At 44.6% G+C, this 20,248-nt stretch overlaps 1 protein-coding gene across 6 annotated transcripts in view; it reads left to right on the forward strand.

Moving 5' to 3' along the window:
* st6galnac6 (ST6 (alpha-N-acetyl-neuraminyl-2,3-beta-galactosyl-1,3)-N-acetylgalactosaminide alpha-2,6-sialyltransferase 6) overlaps positions 1 to 20,248 on the forward strand; it is a 43,598-nt gene that overhangs the window by 1,643 nt on the left and 21,707 nt on the right. The window contains exons 2-3 of one of the 6 annotated variants that reach the window (XM_043720451.1): positions 780 to 935; positions 9,712 to 9,802. The gene's annotated coding sequence lies outside the window, so the exon portion shown is untranslated. Of the gene's footprint in view, positions 1 to 779; positions 936 to 9,711; positions 9,803 to 16,474; positions 16,707 to 20,248 lie in introns of all 6 variants that reach the window. The other 5 variants (XM_043720456.1, XM_043720453.1, XM_043720455.1 and 2 more) reach the window with 5 other exon arrangements.

The following is a 20,248-nucleotide window of genomic DNA, read 5'->3' on the forward strand; positions in this document are numbered from 1 at the left end:
CGGATGCGGGTGGGGGGGGGGGCTGGAGAATGAGTAGGATCAGTAGGATGGTGGTACCAGATCTGGGGGTTGGGGGGCAGGTGGGGGTCAGCGTTCCATATCCGTTGGGGGGTGGGTGGGAAGGAGGGGGGTGTGGAGGTGGAGGGTCAGCGTTCCAGGTCCAGGGGTATGTGGGGGTCAGCATTCCAGAAGGCAAATTTATTTTCTACTCCGAGCATCATAAGCCTGTGGAAGTTTGATCCCAGAGTGTGGTGGTGATAGAGCTATGAAACATTTGTAAGGCCGAGGTAGGTAGATACTTGACCCACAAGGATTATGACTGGATAGGCCGGAATGTGAATTTGAAGGCGCAACTAAATTAGCCATGATCTTATTGAGTGGTTGAACAGGTTTCAAGGGCCAAGTGTCTTTGGAAATTGGGTGCACGAAGGTCTCAATTTTCACATCGATTCAAATAAGAAGGAATTTGTCATTGAGGTTTGCTAGTTTGGACTCCTTTTCCACAGAGATTGATGGTGGCAAGAACAGTAAATACACTCAAGGCTGAGTTTGACAGATTGCTGATGGATAATGGGGTCTCGGTTATGGGGGACCAGCAGGAAAGTGAAGATCACATTGGTCTTGATTTTATTGGCTAACAGAAGGTGGTTGAGAGGCCAAGTGACCTAATTCTCCACCTATTTATAATGTTTCTGTAAATTTTGCTACACAGATTGGAGTTTTGCAGCACTGAGACAGCTATTTGGTTCTACCACTTCATACCAGTGTTTCTGTTTCAGATTAGCATTGGCCGAAATATTTCATCTCCTCCATCAACATACCTTCATGTTGCTGTCTCTCTCATTTGGTCAGGTTTCACTCCCTCAGACCATCTCAATTGCTGTTCCGCCTCCAGCACACTATGTGATCGCAGCCTGAAGTTGTGCAGCAGGCAGGTGAGCACTTGGGACTATTCTACACTAGAGCTCCCTGGGGAGGGAGCAGACCCAGATAGTGTCAAGTTCAACACTGCAACTGTATTGATATTTATCAGAGTAAAGGGTAAGACTTTAATTTTGGTGTTTAAAGAGAAGTTGGTAGAAACTCTCAAGCAGTCGGACAAAATCTGTGGACAGAGAAACACAAAGGGTTACATTTCCAGGTCAGTTTTGATTAGAAAGGGAAAATGGGTAGCACAGTGGTTAGCACAGCTGCTTCTGAACGCCAGGAACCTAGGTTCGATTCCAGCCTTGGGTGACTGTCTGTCTGTGAGGAGTTTGCATGTTCTCCCTGTGTCTGTGTGGGTTTTCTTTGGGTACTCTGGTTCCTCCCACAGATGTGCAGGTTAATGTGCTTGGCAGTGCAAAATTGCCCAGAATGTCCAGGGATGTGCAGGCTAGGTAGATTGACCTTGCAAAATTACCCATAGTGTCCAGGGATGTGCACGTGAGGTGGATTGGACTTGGGAAATGTGGGGTGAAGGGGATTGGGTATGTCTGGATGGGATGCTTTTTAGAGGGTCGATGCAGAGCTAATGGGCACTCTATCTGCAACGTAGGGGTTCTATGGTCCAGATGAACAGTTAATAAGGAGGTAAGTGGGCTGAGAGTACAAAATGATTAAATGACAGGTATCATGAGGGTGAATGAAGTGCCCAGCAGATGTGTGCATATTTACAACAGATTTTTCACAGGTAGAACAGGAAGGAATAGAGAATCTGAGAATGATTTGGAGATGCTGGTGTTGGACTGGGGTGTACAAAATTAAAAATCACGCAGCACCAAGTTATCGTCCAACAGGTTTAATTGGAAGGCACTAGCTTTCGGAGCGCTGCTCCTTCATCAGGTGGTTGTGGAGGACACAATTGTAAGACATAGAATTTACAGCAAAAGTTTACAGTGTGATGTAACTGAAATTCTACATTGAAAAATACCTTGATTGTTTGTTAAGTCTCTAATCTGTTAGAGTGACCATGTTAGTTGCACTTCTTTCATATGTAAATTACAGAACTTTTTTTAATAAGTGACATTCTCAAGTTAATTTTAACAATTGGTGTCAGCCCAGATAAGATGTTCAAGTTGTTAGCCCCTGTGTGCCATACTGTTTAGACTGGTTCTAATCTAAAAAATGAGTTAACAGAATCTTATATAGATTCATGCAGAATCTGAGAAAGTGGAGGAAACTCCACACCTCCGGAACATGGCAGTGAACAACTACACCAGTCTATGTTCAGATTTCTGCGTTTGTATTTCCTAAATGTTGTCAGAATCAGATGGGCACATTCCATCATTCATCAGTGGTTTTAAACTCATCAGGATCTGGTTCATATGATTCAGTCCTGGAGCTCTCAGCCTCTCTCAGATTAACAGTGTGAACCACTTCACCCCGGGAGATCGAATTTGGCTGGGATTGATGTTTGTTGAGGGATCACGTACGTGAGGCTTCATTTGGCATTTGAAGTTTTGGAATTGAAGTTGCCAGGCATCGTGGGAATGGAACACATGACTTCCACTTAAACCCAACAATTAACAACTTGGCTCACTTCATAGAGAACAGTGGATGTCAGGGCACCTTTGGCATTTTACCAATATCTGCTCTGTATAATGGCTTCAATCACTTGAGTGAGCATTTTGCTAAAGTAGGGCTCCTGTTCTAGAAGTGTAAAAATAAATGATTTTTTTTAATTGAATGGAACTCTGCAACTTCTGCAGTTGAAAAACTTGGCTGAGTTGGCAGCCCTCTGGACTTTGAGGCAGAAGGTCAGGATAGCAGCACATTTATTAAGATTAGATTAGATTCCCTAAAATGTGGAAACAGGCCCTTCGGCCCAACAAGTCCACACCAATCATCCGAAGAGTAAACCACCCAGACCCATTTCCCTCTGACTAATGCACCTAACACTATGGGCAATTTAGCATGGGCAATTCACCTTACCTGCACACCTTTGGACTGTGGGAGGAAACCAGAGCACCCGGAGGAAACCTACGCAGACACGGGGAGAACATGCAAATTCCACACAGACAGTCCCCTGAGGCTGGAATCAAGCCTGGGACCCTAGTGCTGTGAGGCAGCAGTGCTTACCACTGAGCCACCATGCTGCCCAATTATCTCTGTGATGAACTGTTAAAGGTGCTCGCTTTCAAAAGTGGCATTAAACCAAGGTCTGGTCTGCTCCCTTGAGTGGCTGTAAGAGATCTCAGGATTCTTTTTGAAGAGCATAGGGGGGGTTGGGAGAGATGGTGGCTTAGTGGTATTATCGCTGGATTATTAATCCAGTAATGTCCTGGGGATCTGCGTTCGAATCCCGTCACAGTAGCTGATGGAATTTGAATCCAAAAAAAAAGAATCTGGAATTAAGAGCCTGATGATGACTATGAATCCATTGTTGATTGTTGGAAAAACCCATCTGATTACTAGCCTCCTTGAGGGAAAGAAATCTGCCACCCTTAACTGGTTTGGCCGACGTGTGACTCCAGACCCACAGTGATGTGGTTGACTCTTAACTGCCCCCGAGGGCAATTAGGGATGGGCAATAAACGCTGACATGGCCGATGATGCCCACATCATATGACTGAATTAAAAAAAGGGAGTTTTCATAGTGCCTGGCTAACACATCACTCTTAACCAATATCATTAGATGCGATTAGTTGATTATTTATCGACATTTTTTTTCCCGTGGGAGTTTGTTACGTGCAGATTGGCTGCTGTATTTCCCTGCATTACAACAGTGACTACACTTCCAGTATACTTCATTCGTGGTCAAGTGCTTTGGGATGTCAAGAAAGATAACTATCCCAATTTTCTCTTTAGTTCTGGAAAGACGGTTAATCAATTTGACTCTGCAAAAAGTGCAGCAATTAACATATCGATAACCTGGTATTATGGGGAACACTTTCACACCATAATGCTTACGTGCCTGTTAAGGGTAAGGTAGCACAGTTGTCCTCTAACCACTCAGGTGGTGTTCTTTATTAAAACACAAGACTAAATTCTCCCCATATCTGCGTGGGTTTTCTCCGGGTGCTCCAGTTTCCTCCCACGGTCCAAAGATGTGCAAATCAGGTGAATTGGCCATGCTAAATTGCTCATAGTGTTAGGTGCATTAGTCAAAGGGAAATGGGTCTGGGTGGGTTACTCTTCGGAGGGTTGGTGTGGACTGGTTGGGCCGAAGGGCCTGCTTCCACATTGTAGGGAATCTAATCTAAAGTCCTCTTCTGCAGTAGACTGGTTTTAACCTCTGGAGATCCATCTTTGTGGAGCCATTTTGTAGTTGGGTTGCTACCATATTCACTGTCCTGCTGGGTGCTTTCCATTTACTTGTGGACTTGTGTACTCAGCGGAACTTTTCAAGCAATCTCAAAAACCCCAGTCTTATTTCGAAAAAGCCTTTTCTAACTTGGCTTTAATGAGAAATGCCTTCAAATCTGAGGGTAACACTCAGTTAGGCAAGCTGAACAACTTACTGGCAAGAATTGACTTTAAATAGATTCAAATATAGTTCTGATGAAGGAATTGTTGATGAATACATGTGGGGAATTGCGCTGTAGTATCACTGCACTAATAATGCAGAGCCCCAGATAAATGTTCTGGGCACATGGGTTTAAGTCCCACTGTGGTAGATGGTGAAATCGGAATACAATGAAATCTGGAATTAAAATGTCAACTTAATGGCCTGCTGTTGACATAGGAACCCCAACTGCTTCACGGATGCCCATTAGGGAATGAAATCTGCTGTCCTTGACCTAGAGTGGCCTACAGGTGACTGCATGACCCACATAGCTAACTCCTAACTGTCAGAGGTTGGTTCTTTACACGGAGAGTGGTAGGTGTGTGGAATGCACTGCCAGTGGTGGTAGTAGAGTCAGATACATTTGGGACATTTAAGCGACTCTTGGATAGGCACATGGCTGATAGTAAAATGTAGGTTAGTCTGATCTTAGAGTAGGATAAAAAGTCGGCACAATATCAAGGGCTGAAGGGCTTGAACTGTGGTGTACTGTTCCAACTACCCTCTAGGTAATTTGGGATGAATGATAAAATGACGCTGATATTCCACCAACAAGGAAAACAGGAAATTCACAGGGTCTTTGACAGGCAGGGAACCAGCTAAAAAGTGATCTTGAGCCCAATAGGATACTGCATCAAAAGCTTAAAGGAGCAAATTGCGTATCAAATGAAAATGTTTTTGTTTTGAATGAAGATACAGAAGCTGGTAGATTTTTTTGAAAAGTAGAATGAAATGTAATACTGTAATACTTTGGGACAGGGGCTGGGCGAAGCATTGACCATTGTCCATCTGAAGAAAAAATGAACTAACTGCTTGAAACAGAATAGTGAACACGGCTGTGGGGATAAATCGGAGCAGTCAGATTTAATGTTAAATTGCTCAAGCCAACAGTTTCTGCAAATCTGATGGGCATTTTCTCTGCTGTAACTGTTTTTTAACTTGTACACCCACAGCCGCAGTTCAGTTTTGTATTCTGCAGAACTGCCAAACCTCAAACTTTGCCATCCAAACTGGTCTGGGAAAAGGTTTGTACAAGAGAAGTGGTGATACCATCCATTACCGGTAGCATAGTTGACTCCTGTATTTGACTGTTTGTATTTCTCATGACGTGAGCATAACCAGTGCAAGCGACTGTCTGCATTGAACTGGAGATGGCTATCTTGTGCAATTTGGCACTGTATTGAGGTGTCTCCCACGGTCCTCCTGTATTTGACTGTTTGTATTTCTCATGACGTGAGCATAACCAGTTGTGGTGAAACGGTTAAAAATTATGTCCCAATACATGTGTGAATCTAACCGGAATGGAGGTGTTGCTGAGTCCCGTGTGAATCTTATTACACACCTCCCCGTGTGAATCTTCTTATCTGTATGTAACCAGAATGGAATGTGTTTTTTTACCTTGGCCTGCTCCGGTAACATGTAGAGGGAGTATAACCCAGACGGGGAGTCTGCTCCGGGGTTACGTTTAACCGCCGAGCGTGGGTTGTTGGCAACCGCTCTACGAGAACTGACGGCTCCCAGTTCCGGTAACATGTAGAGTGAGTATAAGCCAGACCTGTTGTATGAGACCTGGTTGTGGCGACGCTGCGGGGAATAAAATGCCCATATTCTAGCAGACTCGCCTCTTGGTCGTTTGTTCTGTGTCAGACTACTCTCCTACGAACCTGACCTTGAGAATTTTTTAAAACACCTTGACACGGTCCAGTCCCCCTTAGTCCAAGAACTCCCCACCTACGTTCGGGACACCACCCATGCCCTCCACCTCCTCCATGATTTTCGCTTCCCCGGTCCCCAACGCCTTATCTTCACCATGGACATCCAGTCCCTGTACACCTCCATCCCCCTTCACGAAGGATTCAAAGCCCTCCGCTTCTTCCTTTCCCGCCGTCCCAACCAGTACCCTTCCACTGACACCCTCCTTAGACTGTCTGAACTGGTCCTCACCCTGAACAACTTCTCTTTCCAATCCTCCCACTTCCTCCAAACAAGAGGAGTAGCCATGGGCACCTGCATGGGCCCCAGCTATGCCTGCCTCTTCGTAGGATATGTGGAACAGTCCATCTTCCGCAACTACACTGGCCCCACCCCCCCACCTTTTCCTCCGCTACATCGATGACTGTATCAGCGCCGCCTCGTGCTCCCACGAGGAGGTTGAACAGTTCATCCACTTCACCAACACCTTCCACCCCGACCTCAAATTCACCTGGACAGTCCCAGATTCCTCCCTCCCCTTCCTCGACCTATCTATTTCTACCTCAGGCGACCGAATCAACACGGACATCTACTACAAACCAACCGACTCCCACAGCTGCGGGGAATAAAACACTTATATTCTAGCAGACTCGCCTCTTGGCTGTTTGTTCTGTGTCAGACTACTTTCCTGCGAGCCTGGTCCTTGACCTTGAGAATTTTTTAAAACACCAGTGCAAGCGACTGTCTGCATTGAACTGGAGATGGCTATCTTGTGCAATTTGGCACTGTATTGAGGTGTCTCCCACGGTCAGCAATAAAACTACTATGCTTCAACAGCATTTTAAAATTCATTTTTGAGAGCTGGGAGAAGCTGCCAAAGAATAATAAGATGAAATAATGCACAGTCAGAAAGCTACAGCGGTGGCAAGTTTGTCGTCTTAAAAGCTTTTGAAACTTGAGGAAAGTCTGTTGAGGGCAAGAGCTCCATAAACTTGTGCTCCTGGGAAAGAATGGCTTAAATTGAAAGTTTGCAACCTGAATGTTGATTTCCACAAATTGAGAATAAAGAGAGATGGAAGAACGACCTTATCAAAGTCATGGTGGATGGAACTAGCGTATGGGTAATTATTAAGAGTATTGACTTTACAGTTTGATTTGATGTGATCTATTGTTGTCACATGTACCTCAGTACAGTGAAAGGCTTTGTTTTGCGAGCAGTACAGGCAAATCATAGCAAGACAAGGACATAAGAGATCAAAGGGTGCTTAGACAGAGCAAGACATACAGGTTACACTGCTCAGGAGGTGCACAAAGAAGATCACGAGCAAGATCAACTTTATTTGAAGTTAGAGAGTCCCTTCATCAGTCTAATAACAGCAAGGAAGAAGCTGTTCTTGAACCTGTTGGTGCCTTTAATCAAGCTTCTGTGCCTTGTGCCTGATGGAAGAGGTTGGAGAGCATTACCGCCTTGGGGGAGGTTCTTTGATGTTGGCTGCCTTCATCAAAGTTTGTTTGCAATAAATGCACACAGCCTGCTTATTAACCAGAAGAGAATAAGATTGGAGATATCGGTTATTGATTGTATTGAAATAATTGTTAATGTATATGAAAGAAAGTTTGTGTTTAAATAACATGTTGAAACGTCTTGAAGCACTTCATAAAAAGGAAGTTAGTGGTGACTGTGTCACATGAGCATGCCTAATGCACGAGCATGAGGTCTTTAACTCATTAACAGAAGCTCCTTGTCAGCTGCAAGTTCACTTCTCTCCCTAGCTTTCACTTTGCGTGAGCCTTATCGTCAGGTAGGCTTCAGTTGGATGGGAACTTGATGCCTGCAGTCAGGGATTGATCTGATGAAGAACTGGTTGCTGCTGTCAGGGGGCTGACTGGGTGAAGAACCACATTCTGCCATTAGGAAGAACCCAGTGGAGCCAGATTTGTAGAGGGCAGGGAGCTAACCTGTGCACTTGAGTCAGAAGTCAAATGACACCAGGTTATAGTCCAACAGGTTTATTTGAAATCGCAAGCTTTCGGAGCACTGCTTCTTTGTCAGGTGAAACGGCACTTCATCTGACAAAGAAGCAGCACTCCAAAAGCTTGTGATTTCAAATAAACCTGTTGGACTATAACCTGGTGTCACGGGACTTCTGACCTCGTCCACCCCAGTCTGACACCGGCACCTCACATGGTGCATTTGAGGTCAATAGTTCCAAGAAGCAGATTGGTATAATGGGTTCGTAGTGAACGAACACGGGTTAGGGGGTAGGTATGAATTTGTGGTTGTTGCTAAACGTTAATGCATTCATACAAGTCAGCAGAGCTATGAAAATGCTGGGATTTCAGGGTTAATGCGAGAGGGCCTGAGGTTTGGGATGAGTGATTAGGGAAGTGCCACTGTGGTTGAAACTTGAAAAAGTCTTGCTCAGCCTTTGTTCAAGTTGTTGATGTCGATTTGACTAGAATATTATTATAGTCAAGCTGAGAAAGAAAGTGGGGTCAGGTGTGGGAGCCACTATTATTAAGCTGCTGAATAGTAATATGCCAGGTATGTTTGTTTTTTACTCTATATCTTTGTACACAGCAGTCACCACATAATGTTTAATATTGTGCTAAGATGTTAACTGTATTAGCTGTATTGAAACAAGTTAAATGTGACTGTTTTTAAAAATGCTCCAGTGTATGTTTTGCTCATCATCTGTATCACCTAAGTGCGTTACAATAGAAGTAGGTCAGAAGCATCAGGAAGGAATCCAGAGAAGGATATTTCATTATCGTCTAATCAGGGTTAGCTTGGATTACAAGCTAATTACTTTGGATGCTGGGAATTTGAAATAAAGACAGAAAGTGCTGGAGCAGCTGTGGAGGAAAAAATAGTTTATGTTCATGACCAGAATAACTCCTCTTCTGAGCTATGAGTCTTTGGAAGTATGACTCTTATTCGGAACAAGTATCATTATCGAACCCAAAATATTAACTCTTTTCTCTATCCATTGATGCTGTCAGACCTGCTGAGCTTCCCCAGCACTTCCTCTACTTCAGCCCCAGTCCCTTTTGGTTTAATGTGGTAAAATCACGAAAACTTCTCAATAATCAGATCTGTATCCACGCTGCAGAATCCACTTGATGTCAAAGGAATATGATAACATCGCAATAACAGATTGACATGGGGTATAGTGTTTACAGAATGTTAGGGCAGTTGCGCTCAGTACAGAACCTGTCAGAAATTGATGCAAGGAGGTTGGAATAGTTGCATCAGGGAAGCAGAGGCTTCAACTGTTTCAGTATGTTGAGCGCTGAAGCACACGCTGTAGGTTCCATCAAAGTAGTTTGCCTTTTATCAGTTTGTAAATTCTGGATGTTTTTCACTGCTGTTCTGTTTCTTGTCCGTGCACTCTCCAGTTTATTTCCTCGAGTTGTATTCTTAAATTTTAAAGTCATCTCTATTCTGGTTTATTACTCTGGTCTCTGTCATACGTTATGTTCTTCTCAGTCACTATCTCAAGGCTTATTATGTTGTGATCACTATTGCCTAGATACTCCTGGAGAAGCCCTTCTCCCATCTGGTTCATTTTCCAGATTTACCGGTGATCCAGTCTCTCTCTCGCTGGGATTTTTACAAACCAGGTAAGAAAGGAGTTCAGTTCAGTTTGTTTAAAGATTATTTCATCTACCCCTTTCACCACCTCTTGTTCTTGTTTTACTTGGGGGGGGTGGTTAAAATCTCCCACGATTATTATTCTTTGTTCTTTTACTCAGTTTGCATTTTGCTTCTAGAATTATTTTTCCAAGTCCTTTCTCCTGTTTGGTGATCAGTGGTGCGTTCCTGTTAGTGTGATTGATCCATTTCAACTCAATCACTGTGAATTCTGTTTCTAATCTTGTGTTATTTATGTCCCTACTTCTTTACTGTCACTGTATTACCTCTAATTAATACAGCTTACATTCCCGGTATTTTCAGGATTTTGTTATAAAATGTAATATTTTGCAGTCCAAAATCAGCAATGAGTAGATCTGACTCAGTGCAATGAGCCAATGTAATTAGGTAGAAAGTGATGCACTGTCTCTAGAGTTAGTAATCCCAAACCAGTCAGGTCACTGCAGATATTGCTTCATAATGTTTTGCTCCTTTTGATTGTTAGATAGTCTTTGACTCTCCACTGAAATAAAATGCAGTTTCAGTCTCATTCATTCAGCTTATTTTTTCAATGAGCAACTTACCAAGGTTGAACGGAGCTGAGATTAGCAGCAATATGTTACAGCTTTCAGTCAGACTGGATATTGAACCCATTGTCCAGACCTGCAGCTTCTGATCAGCAGGCCTGATGTACCTCCAGTAGAGAGTGAGTTAGAGACAGAGTCTGTAGAGGGATTTAGACAAAAGCACTCAGGAGCAGATTTTTATTGAATTCATATTTCATTATTGACTACACTGGGATTTGAACTCATGTCTGCAGTACACTGGAGACTCTGGATTACTCGTATAGTCATGTTACTGCTATGTCACAGACTCCCTTAATTATTAACGTATAAGATCTGGAGGGGACCAAATAGGGTGGAAACTGGGAGAAGAGGTCACTGCTTAAGAAGAAGAGGTCTCCCTATTTAAGACCGTAAGACACAGGAGTAGAAATTAGGCCATTCGGCCCATCGACTCTGCTCCACCATTCAATCCTGGCTGGTAGGATTTTCAATCCCATTTTCCTGCTTTCCCCACATAACCTTTGATCCCCTTGGAAATCAAGGGCTTTGCTATTTCTGTTTTAAATATACTCAATGACCTGGCCTCCACAGCTTTCTGTGTTAATGAATTCCATAGATTCACCACTCTCTGGCTGAAGAGGTTTCTCCTTATCTCCATTCTAAAAGGTCTTCCCTTTACTGTAAGGCTGTGCCCTCATCGTCTCTCCTACCAGTGGGAACATCTACTCTGTCCAGGCCTTTTAGTATTCTGTAAGTTTCAATCAGATCCCCCTTCATCCTTCACTGAATTAGAAGACTTCTTTCCTCTCAGGGGACCATTAGTCTGTGGAATTCTCTTCAGTGGAGGCTCGGTCATTGAATTTATTCAAGGCAGTGTTAAAGTAGGTTATTAGTGGACTAGGAAGTGGCACAGTGGCTCAGTTGTGGTTAGCATTGTTGCCTCACAACGCCAGGGACCAGGGTTTGATTCCACCCTTGGGCAACTCTCTGTCCATGTGAAGTTTGCACGTTCTCCCCGTGTCTGTGTGGGTTTTCTCCCACAGTCCAAAGCTGTGCAGATTAGATGGATTGGCCATGCTAAATTGCCCCATAGTGTCCAGGGATGTGCACGTTGGGTGGGTTGGCCATGGTGTTTACGAGGATGGGGGGGTGGACCTGGGTGGAATGCTTTTGGGAGGCGCGGTGCAGACTCGATGGGCTGAGTGGCCAGTTTCCGCACTGTAGGGATTCTAAATGGAGGGGTGTGGAGTGCAGACAGGAAGCTGGAGTTGACACCATAACCAGATCATCCCGTTCTTAATGTACAGCAGAACAAGCACCAGGGGTTAAATCCTGTTTTGCCTGTTATCTTGCAGATTTCAGAAATAGTACCATTCTGTAATGACTGCACTGATACCAGACTGCAACTTTTCTGTCTGCGCAATTAGACTGGTATCCTCTAAGAGTAACGTTGTTGTTCAGTACACTGATCCCCTTGATGTAAATAAACAAATCAAGAAGTTCCAGTTGCTTTAGTGTTAGGAATTTTCCGAACCCCTTTGCCTCCTGGCAATGAGTATATCTAAATGCTCTGAAGTACTGATTCTCATGGGCCCCTTACTTAGCATCCAGGTTTGTGACCTTTGTACGTACTTTCGGGGACCGTTGCACTCTCTTCACGTGGGACGTAAACAATTGTGGACTAGGCTTTTTGGCTACAGGCGACATGAAGCTGAACTCAGTCCTGCCCCTCATCTGCCACCCACACTTGCACGTTTTACCAAGAGTCAGTTATTGATGGTAAGGAATGGGAGCCCTGAGTCCTCTCGTTTTAGTCAAAAGGCTACAGATGCTGGGACAGTTGGTGTTTTGGACACTGAGCACGATACATTTTGTTAGTTAAGAAATTGTGGAACCAAACAGTAGACAATGATCTGCTTAAATATTTATAGAATCAAACCATTCCTACAGTGAGTAAGCAGGCCATTCGGCCCACAGACTCCACACTGACCCTCCAAAGAGCATCCCACCCAGACCCAACCCCACGCTATCCCTGTCACCCTGCATTTCCCATGGTTAATCCACCAAACCTGCACATCCCCAGATACTATGGGGCAATTTAGCATGACCAATCCACCTAACCTGCTTCTCCCAGACACTGTGGGGTAATTTAGCATGGCCAATCCACCTAACCTGCTTCTCCCAGACACTGTGGGGCAATTTAGCATGGCCAATTCACCTAACCTGCATATATTTGGACTGAAGAAAGGTTGAGGGACTGAATGGCCTCTTGCCGCTCCAATGCTCTTGGCTGCCCTGAGGGCAAATGCTGGTTCTCAGCAATACTCTGGCACGGGTCAGGAATCGAGCTGAAGACTCTCGTTTCCTGTGTGGTTCAATGCTGCAGCCAGTATCATGTGTACCTCCTGAATGGGGAGATTCCGTTCCCTGTGTTGCTCTGCACAAAGTTGGCTCTTTGGCTTGTTGTCTGCTGATGCTTTATCCTGAGCTGATGCTTTATTGACACTTATTAATGTGCTAGCGGTAGTTTGCCTTTACTTTCCACACTCAAGGGCAGGAGAAGAAGGTAGGTCCGAAGTCTACCTAATTGAACCCAGACTGTCGACAGTGTTCTGAAGTATAGGTTAGCTGGCTTGGCATCTAAGAGCCGGTTAGCTCAGTTGGCTATTTGGCTGGCTTGCAATATTGAATGAAGCCAACAGCGCAGGGTCAAATCTTGCCACTGTCTGAGGTTACCATGAATGTCCAACCTTTTCATCCTTCGCCCTCGCCTGAGGTTTTGTGACCCTCGGATTAAACCACCATCAGTTGTCCCTCACTAACAAGAGAGCTTCTGGGACTATGGCGACTTTATCCAGCTGACTAAGCTCATGGGGACCTGAGGGCTTTCTTGGTGCCATAGGGCTTGTTTCCTTGCTTGCCTCGTAGGTACACCAGTATATGCCTGGTGTCAGGTAGAAGAAAGTGTGGACTGCAGCTGCTGGAGATCAGAGTCGAGAGTGTGGTGCTGGAAAAGCACAGCAGGTCAGGCAGCATCCGAGGAGCAAGAGAATGGACGTTTCGGGCATAAGCTCTTCATCAGGAATTGATACAGTTCCTGATGAAGAGCTTATGCCCAAAACATCGATTCTCCTGCCCCTCGGATGCTGCCTGACTTGCTGTGCTTTTCCAGCACTACACTCTCGACCCACTGTCAGATGTGTTGCTGAGATGCAGAATTCCGATGGCCAGATATGAGGAGTCAGTCTGTTGTGCTGTAAATCTGATGGGTTGCTGTGATTAACTCAAACTATGAGAACATTTGACTCTCTCTGCAGAATGTTACTTTACGGTACATGTTATTTTTCCAATCCCCACTCAGATTTGTCCATTGTAATTTGTCTTGTTGATCTTCAGATAATTAGTCTTATGAGTGATGGAGTTGATGTAAATAATAATGCATTACATTCTTTCATGGATGGTTTTGATAACAGTTGGCAGGCCCAAGCCATTTTCTGCTGTTTGGTAGGTGAATAACTGGAGGACATGAATTTAAGATAACCTGCAGAAGAATTAAAGATTAGATTCCCTAGAGGGTGGAAACAGGCCCTTCGGCCCAACAAGTCCACACCGACCCTCCAAAGCGTAACTCACCTAGACCCGTTTCCCTACACTTACCCCTGATTAATGTACCTAACAGTATGGGCAATTTAGAATGGCCAATTCACCTAGCCTGCACATCTTTGGATTGTGAGAGGAAACCGGAGCACCCAGAGGACACCCACGCAGACACAGGGAGAATTTGCAAACTTCACACAGACAGTTGCCTGAGGCGGGAATTGAATCCGGGTCCCTGGTGCTGTGAGGTAGCAGTGTTAACCACTGAGCCACCGTGACCCCCTAAATTTAAATCCCACCAGTTGTCGTGAATGGTTTAAATCCATATCCCTAGAGCATTTGGCCAGGCCTCTGGGTTACTAACTCAGTGACATTCCCATTACACCACCATCTCCCATCTCTTAAAGAGATCAGTGGAATTTATTTTTCGGTGAACTGGAATTGTGTATACGCTTGCAAAGGAAAAGCTCAGAGGGCTGTGGAGAAAGAGCAGGAAGATGTGGACCTAATCAGGTAATTCACTCATAGAACCTCATGCATGTAGTGTTAGGGGTTAAGACCATGGGGAATAGGAACAGGAGTAGGCCATTTGGCCCCTCAAGCCTGCTCCACTACTCAGTGCGATCATGGTTGATCTGAGATGCCTCATGTCCACCTTCCTGTCCTTTCCCTGTAATCCTTGATTTCCCCTACTGATTAAGAGACCATCTATCTCAGACTTAATTATACACAAGAGCGCAGCTCCACAGCTGTCTGCAGCAACAAGTTCCGAAGACCTTCAACCCTCTGAGAGAAGAATTTCCTCCTTGGTGCCAGTTTACTCTGAGATTGTGCCCCCTGAACCCACACTCCCCCCAAGAGGGGAAACAGCGTCTCAGCATTTACCCTGTCAAGCCCCTTAAGAATCCGATATGTTCCACCAATTAAGTGTTACTGCTAATGGGATGGTATTTCTCATTGTCGAAATGATGCAGTATAATGTAATGGTGGTATTTCTTACAGCCCTATGGTATGATGAAGTCACAGTAAGATGTTTCTTCAATAAAGTTAGTGTTTTCTTTACCTCAGACTCTGTAAAAACTCTTCAGCAACGCAACAAGATTAAGGACACCAGGCTACTAAAGTATGATGGACTAACTAGCTTCCTCTTGTGTTGTGTGTTTCTATTATTTATATTTTAATGAATTTTGAAAACACCGTCTTGAAGTCTAAGATGCTGTACGGGATAAATAATTCTGCTGTTAACTGTGATCTGTCTCCTGTGATTATAGCTGCAGTATATAGGGTGGTTCTGCTACTCTCTGCTCACATAAGGAGTGTTTGCATGTTCAAAATTGGGTACAAATCTAAAGGGAGTGCAAGAACAGAAGGATCTGGGTGTACAGATGCTCAGGTCAGTGGAGATGGCAGGTAGAGAAAGCCCTAAGTAAAATGTGGTATCCTTGGCTTAATTAACAGGGGTGTAGAGTACAAGAGCAAGGAAGTGATATTGAGCCTGTATAAGACACAAGACACTTGTTACTGTATATACTTGATTTGGAGATGCCGGTGTTGGACTGGGATGGACAAAGTTAGAAATCACACAACACCAGGTTATAGTCCAACAGGTTTAATTGGAAGCACGAGCTTTCAGAGCGCCACTCCTTCAACAGGTGGTTGTGGAGGACACAATTGTAAGGCACAGAATTTATATCAAAAGTTCAGACTGTGATGTAACTGAAATTATACATTGAAAAATACCTTGGTTGTTTGCTAAGTCTCTCGTCTGTTAGAATGACCATGATAGTTTCACTTCTTTCATGTGTAAATCACAAAACATTTTTTAAAAATTACATTCTCAAGTTAATTGTGACAATTCCTATCAGAAAGATGTTGTGAAACTTGAAAGGGTTCAGAAAAGATTTACAAGGATGTTGCCAAGGATGTTGCCAGGGTTGGAGGATTTGAGCTATAGGCAGAGGCTGAACAGGCTGGGGCTGTTTACCCTGAAGTGTCGGAGGCTGAGGGGTGACCTTATAGAGGTTTATAAAATCATGAGGTGCATGGACAGGATAAATAGACAAAGTATTTTTCCTGGGGTCGGGGAGTCCAGAATAGAGGGCATAGGTTTAGGGTGAGAGGGGAAAGATATAAAAGAGACCTAAGGGGCAACTTTTTCATGGTGTGTGTGTGTGTGTGTGTGTGTGTGTGTGGCGCAATGGTGGTCACCTGTAGTGTGACATAAACCCAAGGTCCCGATTGAGGCCCTCCCTATGGGTATGGGTCATTCTCACAGATGAGAGACTTAACATACAATCAAGGGTGTTTTTCAATGTATAATTTCAGTTACGTCATACTGTAAACTTTTGCTGTAAGTTCTGTGTCTTACAATTGTGTCCTCCACAACCACCTGACACTCCGAAAGCTAGTGCTTCCAATTAAACCTGTTGGACTGTAACCTGGTGTTGTGTGATTTGTAACTCTGTATTATACTTAATTTTTTTTTCACTACTTTTTAAGGTTAAATTTATAGGGTCGACTGTTACATGGAAACTATTTTTGAGAGGCTGAAAGATTCATACCGTATCAGTAGCAGAAGCCCAATTGGTCCCTAAACAAATAAAGAAGAGAAAAAAAGATTTATGGTAATTCTGAAAACCTGGAGCAGCACACGACAGCCAGCAGACTGGAAGACCAGGTGCGGAGCAGAACAATCAGCAAACTGGAAAGCTGGAGTGAGACATGACGGCTGGTACACTGACTCCTAAATATTGATCTGTTATCTGTGAAGAACTAGGGTAACTTTTACACGAGATCTAAGGAAAATTCCAGGTTATTTGGCCAAAAATAGGGGGTCGACTTTTGCATGAGATCAACTATTACTCAAGTCTATACGATAGATCTCAGCTGGAGGATTGCGTACAGTTCAGGATACCACATGGGAGTGAGTGCAAATGTGATTTACAAGCATGCTTCCAGGAATGAGGAACTTTGGTCTCGAGTAGAGATTGAAGATCTTAGGGCAATCCTCCTTCGGGAGGCAGGCTGAGAGGAGATCTAATGGGGGTTTTCAAAACCATAAGCAGGCAGGACAGGGGGTAAGGAGAAACTCTTCCTCCTTGTCAAAGGAACAAGAAATGTGAGGGGAAAATTACAAGTGATTTGCAAACGAAATAAATATGATGATGTGAGAAAATCCTATTCACACAGTGAGCAGGTAGGGCCTGGAAGTATGATGGAGGCAGGATCGATTGAGGGATTCAGTTGAGTATTGGACCATTATTTGGATAAAATAAAGTGAGGGGGAATGGGGAGAAAGCAGGAAGTTGGTACATTGTAACAATGCGCCTTTGAAGAGCCGGTGTAGGCACAAATGGGCTGAATGGCCTCCTTCAGCAACCTAAGCTTCAGTGATGCTGTAAAATCTTGAATATCTCTCTGGCTGAAAGCATCTACCCTGCTAGCATTGTCACATCACCCTCTGAAACAAGGAGGTATATTTTAAGACTTACAGTACTAACTTATAAACTGTTTTGTTTCCAATAACTGGGGAGAGTTAGGATTGGCTGCATCTGTGCACGACTCACTAGATAGTTGCTTGATCAAAGAATAGTTTGACATTGTATAGGAACTGATCAGCAGAGTGGGATTAGGTTTGGGTAGCTTGAGGATTAAAACGATTGATGTTGTCTTTCTCTAAAAGGTGACGTTTGCTGATGAGTGAAACAAGGAGAGAGTTTTCACAACAGACTGTGTGGGGAAGGGGAAGAGAGTGTGTGACATTGTTGTGATTATATGGCACGAGAAAGGAATTCTAGTCACAGTAACAGACGTAGGAAGTGCAGGACATGAGCTTGCCAACTCTCCCACAGACCTGAGCGTGTTCTGGAATTGCAAGCTCACAAGTGCCTGGTATGTAATTTTTTTTCCTAATGGACAAAGGAGGTGGAGGAGCAAGAGAAAAGAAAGAAGGAGGGATGGTGAGCGAAGAGAAGAAACAATGCATTGATGCTCTTCTTGGCTGCCATCCGTGTGGTGGGTGCTGATCACTTATGCCCTTGGTAATGGTTTTTGTTTGGTACCAGGGACAACTTGGATGCTTGCCTGGAGATGAAACATCTCACACTTAGGATTGACTGCTGCGTGGGCCAGGTTTCAGTCTGTCAGCACATTACTCCCACAGCAATCAATTACTCCCCACATTGCTGTATAGTAAAGCCTGCTCTCTGCAGGACTGAAAGTGAAACAGATCGAACCTTCCACATACCTAAAGCATACAGAAGAGAATTCTAGATCACTGCAGGCAGTTGGTTGACAAGTTTAACATGGTCCTTTTTACATCTTGACCCTTTGAGTGCTGAAATCTCTTTTGCCAATTTTGTTTTTCTTCATAACGAGCACAGAGAATGCTGGAGAAATTCACCAGGTCCAGCAATGTCTGTTGTGAGAGAGAGAGATTGAGTTAATATTTTGAAACCAGTGGGGTGGGGGAGTCCAGAACTAGAGGGCATAGGTTTAGGGTGAGAGTGGAAAGATATAAAAGAGACCTAAGAGGCAACTTTTTCACGCAGAGGGTGGTCTGTGTATGGAGTTACCTGCCAGAGGAAGTGGAGGAGGCTGGTACAATTACACATTTAAAATCCATCTGGATGGGTATATAAATAGGAAGGGTTTAGTGGTATATGCCAAATGCTGACAAATGGGACTAGGTTAGGTTAGATATCTGGTCAGCATGGATAAGTTGGACCGAAGGGTCTGTGTCCGTGCTGTACATCTGTGACTCTTCACAGGGAAAATAAAGCATCGTCATCATCATCGGTGGTCCCTACAGACGAGGATGACTCTCTTCCACTCTTAGGATGAGTCTGTAGGCAATTGTACAGATCCATGGGGCTTCCACAGACTCTATCACACTTGGGGCAGGTGGTGGTCACAGGAAGGAGTGGGTCAGGTGTAGGTGTGGCAACGCATTCCTTACGCTGTTTGTGCAGGATTCCACTTTTTCTCAACGGCAAGTCTCAAGGTGCTCAACGCCTTCCCGGATGCTCCCCTCCCACTTTGGACGGTCTTGGGGCAGTGTTTCCCAGGTCTCTGTGGGAACATTGCACTTGCCCAGTGAGGCCTTGTGGGCATCCCTGAGGTGCTTCCTCTGTCCCACCTGGGGCTCGCCTGCTGTTTCGGAACTGGGAGTAGAGCACCAGCTTGGGGAGTCTTGTGTTGGTCATGTGGACAACGTGCCTGGCCTATTGCAGCAGATCGAGGGGGTTCAGTGCCTTGATGTTGGGGAAGTTGGCCTGGTTGAAGATGCTGGTGTGGGTGCGTTTTTCCTCCCAGTGGATTTGCACAGGCAACATTGGTAGGACTGCCCTTCCTGTATGAGATTGGTGATACCATCATTCAGATGTGACATTAAACTGAGGCTCTGTCTGCAGCCCCTCAGGTGGACGTAGAGATTCCCAATGCATTATTTCCAACAGGAACACAGTAACATTCCCTGGTGTGCTAAATTTATCCGTCAGTTGCTGTCATAAAAGAACACAGATGTGTCTTCCTGAGCACCACTTGTGAATGCTTTACATTGAGTTGAAGAGCCCAGTGTGACCCCTGGTCTTGTGAGATGGGAGACCGCGACGATAGAAGGGACAAAGGGACAGGGCCCAGAGGAGGTGTGAATGGCACAGCAATGAGCGACCACTGTCCGAGATGAAGCTCATAATACAAGCCCAGGTTAGAGGCTGAAATTGTTGAACTGACTGAGTCTGAAACACTGCAAATTGCCAGATTGAAAGCTGAACTTTAACCTTGGGTTGAGGCAAGTTGGAACCTGTGGAGTATTTCCTGGTTTACGAGGGAATCCTGTTCCTAGGCCAACAGGGGTGTACATTGTGGGTCACGTTCACCCAGACCATCTGGGATACCTTGGGTAAATTCACTGCCATCCCTCCTCCTTATGACAATTGGTCTAGAATAGAATAGAATGCCTACAGTGTGGAAACAGGCCATTTGGCCCAACAAGTCCACATTGACCCTCCTAAGAGTAACCCACCCAGTCCCATTTCACTACCCTACTACTCTACATTTACCCCTAACTAATGCACCTAACCTAGATGTCCCTGAACCTGCACATTCTGTGGGAGGAAACCAGAGCACCCAGAGGAAACCCACGCAGACACAGGAATAATGTGCAAACTCCACACAGACAGTCACCCGAGGCTGGAATCAAAACCGGGTCCCTGTTGCTGTGCCACTGTGCCATCTAAGTTACTGATACCACGTGGAAAAGGATACCTTTGG

Source organism: Chiloscyllium plagiosum, chromosome 30 (assembly GCF_004010195.1).
Source record: "Chiloscyllium plagiosum isolate BGI_BamShark_2017 chromosome 30, ASM401019v2, whole genome shotgun sequence".
NCBI lineage: Eukaryota > Metazoa > Chordata > Chondrichthyes > Orectolobiformes > Hemiscylliidae > Chiloscyllium > Chiloscyllium plagiosum.